The 4,812-nt window shown below is 35.6% G+C and overlaps 1 pseudogene; it reads right to left on the minus strand.

The window, feature by feature from the left end:
- Positions 1-537: 537 nt before the first annotated feature.
- On the minus strand, positions 538-4,548 carry LOC128929745 (heterogeneous nuclear ribonucleoprotein A1-like; annotated as a pseudogene).
- Between the last annotated feature and the right edge of the window lie 264 nt (positions 4,549-4,812).

Genomic DNA, 4,812 nt, shown 5'->3' on the forward strand with positions numbered 1-4,812 from the left:
AACTAAAAAATTAGAAATAAGTTTATAAACAGGAGATAGTTTAGTAAATCATGGTACCCAAAGGCAATGGAATTCTATTACAGATAGAAAACAAAATAAGCACAAGGACTTTTAGTAGGAGAATGTTGGGTATGTGTGAAAAAAAAAATGTCAGTGAGGTCATGACATACTTGGGTAGAGAGAAAAAATGGAAGAGCTTCACTGTGAGATTTGAGCCTCTTTGATGAATTTGACCAAAAGACTGAAAGTACTTGAATGACCACTTAAAAGGATCCCTCTACCTATTTTGTGCTGAATTGACTAAAATGAAAAGAATGTAAGCAGGGATACAAGGTAGATGACTGTTTCCTGAAGCAAAATAAGAGATGTTGGTAACTTGGGATAAAATATTAGTAATAAAAAATCTGGAATATTTTTAAGGTTAAAAAATTAAGACTTGCTGATGGACTAGTTATAGTGTGCCAGAGAAAGAAAGGTATTAAAGATGACTCTAAGTCTACCTTGACCAAGTAAAAGGCTGCATTGAAAAGACTGAGAAAGAGGTAGGTTTATAAGACAATCAGAAATGTACTTTGGAGCATATTAAAGTTAAGTTGCCTATTTTGCATCAAATGAACAGACACTGTTTGAAAGAAGACACTTATGCAACCAACAAATATATGAAAAATTGCTCACCATCACTGGTCATTAGAGAAATGCAAACCAAAACAACATTGAGATACCATCTTATGCCAGTTAGAATGGCAATTATCAAAAAATCTGGACACAACAGGTGCTAGAGAGGATGTAGAGAAATAGGAATGCTTTTGCACTGTTCGTGGGAGTGTAAATTAGTTAAACCATTGTGGAAGACAGTGTGGCGATTCTGCAAGGATCTAGAAATAAAAATTCCATTTGATCCAGCAATCCCATTACTGGGTATATACCCAAAGGATTATAAGTCATTCTATTATAAAGATACATGCACATGTATATTCATTGCAGCACTGTTTATAATAGCAAAGACTTGGAACCAACCCAAATGCCCATCAATGATAGACTGGATAGAGAAAATATGGCACATATATACCATGGAATAATATGCAGCCATAAAAAGGATGAGTTCATGTCCTTTGCAGGGACATTGAAGAAGCTGGAAACCATCATTCTCAGCAAACTGACACAAGAAGAGAAAACCAAACACCACCTGTTCTCATTCATAAGTATGTGTTGAACAATGAGAACACAAGAACACAGGGAGGAAAACATCACACACTGGGGCCTGTTGGGAGGTAAGGGAGCTAGGGGAGGGATAACATTGGGAGAAATACCTAATGTAGATGATGCGGGGATGGATGCAAGGAACCACCATGGCATGTGTATACCTATGTAACAATCCTGCACAATCTGCACACGTACCCCAGAACTTAAAGTATAATAAAAAAGTATTTCATAAAGAAAAAACAAAAGTGAAAGATAATTTACACAATTTCTTGCCAATAACTTTTATATTATCTAACTTAGTCTTTATTTTTACTTTTTGAATGGAATTTATGAAGAAAAGTTTTAGAGTTACAGAAGAGTTGGGCACAAAGTACAGAAAATTTTCATATGCCCCCTGCTCTCTCACACACACATAGCATTCTACACTAACAATATTTTGTGCCAGAGTGGCACATGTTTTACAATTAAAAACCTACATTAACACATCAATGTTACCCAAGGTTCATAGCTTACATTAGGATACACTCTTGGTGTCATACATTCTATGAGTTTTGACAAGTGTATAATGACATATATCTACCAACAAAGTATCATAAATAATAATTTTATTGCCCTGAAAATCCTCTGTCCTGTAGTCATCCCTTTATCCCCACCTAGTGCCAGGAAATGATTGATTTTCTTTTTATCCTAGAATTTTGTCTATATTTTTTATGCTGGTATAATAAACATAACACAAAATTTACCTTCTTAACAATTTTAAGTTTACAGTTCAGTGATATTAAATATATTTATAATGTTGTGCAACCGTTCCATCCTTCATCTCCATAATTCTTTTCCTCTTTTAAAACAAATTATATTATACACACTAAACAATAATTTTCTATTCTCTCATCCTGAAGCCCCTGGCAAAATACTATTCTAATTTCTGTCTCTATGATTTTGACTTCTATAATTACCTCTTATAAGCAAAACCAGATATTAGACCAGATTATTTCACTTAGCATGTCCTTAAGATGTATCCAAGTTGTAGCATATATCAGAATTTTCTACTTTTGTAAACGCTAAATAATGTGCCATTAAACCCAGATATCACACTTTCTTTGGATTTAGATATATCTCTCATAGACAGACCATGTGTTTTTAACTATTCTGTTAATCTCTGTTTTTACATTCCATTTATATTTAAAGTAATGGAATTTAATTTAAAGCCCCCTCAAACCAGAAGGGGCTTCTGTCTTTTTGCTCTTTGTTTTCTATATACATCATAGCTATTTTGTTTCTCATTTTCAGCATTATTGTCTTACATTGTGTTTAGCTGATTTCTCTTTTTTTTCCAAGAGAATTAAATATTTATTGATTACACAAGATAATAGATGATATACAAGCTTCATTCCCTTCTATAATTTTATCTGGTATTATTCAATTTAGATATATTGCATAGGATGTGCCAATAAACATTTTTATAACCAATAATTCCATGATTTTGCTTGGGTAATCCCTTTTAATGGTGAACTTCAGGTTACAACAGTAACTATCAGTTCAACTACACCTGGTTTCTGAAGACAATGGCTTCTCCACCCAAGCAAGTTGTCTATAAATTCCAAACAGAACCTAACATCACCCTGAAGGAATTCTAACTTCACCCTGTTGGAGCAATTTACCAAGACAGCTTCAGAGTTGACAAACTTTACACAGCACATCAAAAAGAAAAAAAGAAGACATTTATTCAGCATCACAATCAGACTATTACATTTAGCAATCAACAGCATGGGTGCGAAAAAAAATTACAGTAAAACCTTTTGTTGGAATGTTTTACACTTTCCACAGAACAGAAACTAAAATAACCTGTTATACAATTAGTCACAAATACAGTACTTAAGTTTTTTGCCCATACACATGAGTATTTGTCTAAAACATTTGTAGCAGGTAGTCCTTGCCCCCACTGAGCTTGGCTGAGTTCATAAATCTGTTGTAACCTGTAGCTTCCCTGTCACTTCTCTGGCTCTCCTCTCCTGCTAAGCTGTTTCCTAATTAAAATCTTTTGCCACTGCCATAGCTACTGCTGCTACTGGAACCACCATAACCACCTTGGTTTCCTTGTTTGGCAAAGTATTGGCTTCCACCACCATAGGGGTCAGAGCTTCCTAAATTTCTTCTTCTCCTGCTTCCAAAATTTCCCCCCTTCATGGGTACAAAATTAGAAAACTGATTGTTGTAATTGCTAAAATCATTGTAGCTTCCACCACCTCCAAAACTGCTTCCATCATTACCAAATCAATTATAGCCATCCCATTGCCACCATATCCACCACCACACGGCTGCCACCAAAGACACCATGACCACTAAAGTTTCTTCCATGACCTAAGTTGTCATTCCCACTGAACCACCTCCATGACCACCATGAAAGTTTCCAGAACCACTTCAACCTCTTTGGCTGGATGAAGCACTAACCATCTCTTGCTTTGACAGGGCTTTCCTAACTTCACAGCTGTGGCCATCCACAGTATGGTATTTCTGAACGACAATCTTATCCATGGAGTCATGGTCATCAAAGGTTATGAAGGCAAAGCCCCTTTGCTTGCCACTAACTCCATCAGTTATGATTTCAATCACTTCGATTTTTCCATACTGTTCAATAATAATTTCTTAGGGGATATCCTTCAGTGTCTTCTTTAATGTCACCAACAAATATCTGTTTCACAGTTAAGTGGGCACCTGGTCTTTGAGAATCTTCTCTTGAGACAGCTCTCTTTGGTTCCACAACTCTTCCATCCACCTTGTGTGGCCTTGTATTCGTGGCTGCATCCACCTCCTCCACAGTGGCATATGTGAAAAACCCAAAGCGCCTGGAGCACTTGGTGTTTGGATGTCATTACTACACAATCTGTGAGCATTCCCCATTGCTCAAAATGGCTCCTCAGGCTCTCATTGGCTGTTTCAAACCTCAACCCTCCAATGAAGAGCTTCCTCAGCTGTTCGGGCTTTTCAGGAGACTGTGACTTAGACATGAAATTCTTTCTGATTTCCTTTTGTGTATATTATATCCCTACTTTCCTTGTGGTTGCCATGGGAATTACATTTAACAGGCTAAAGTTATAACATTCTCATTTGTGTTTATGCCAACTTAAGGAACATACAAAATGCTTTGCTCTTAATGGCTCTGTTGCCACTCCTTTTGGTTGTTGATGTGACAAAATTACATCTTTAGACATCCGGTGCCCCAAAGCATAAACTAATAATTCTTTTAAATTCATTAGTCTCTTAAAACCTGTGGAAAACAAAATGTTGTGTTACAAATCAAAGTTATAATTATTCTAGCTTTTAAACTGATAACTTTATTTTTAAATGTAGTAGTCTCCCAAATCATGCAGAAAACAAAAGGTAAAGTTACAACTTACTATTGTAAGTAAAGTAAGTAAAAATTACTGTTGTTACAATATTACTAGCTTTTCTAATTGTCCATGTATTTACCTTTATTGAGGTATTTATTTCTTCACATGACTTTAAATTACTGTCTACTGTCCTTTCATTTCACCCTTCAGAACACACTTAAGCATTTCTTGCAAGGTAGGTCTAGTGGAAACAAATTTTCTCAGATTTTATTTATAT

This window comes from Callithrix jacchus, chromosome 15 (genome assembly GCF_049354715.1).
Source record: "Callithrix jacchus isolate 240 chromosome 15, calJac240_pri, whole genome shotgun sequence".
Lineage (NCBI taxonomy): Eukaryota > Metazoa > Chordata > Mammalia > Primates > Cebidae > Callithrix > Callithrix jacchus.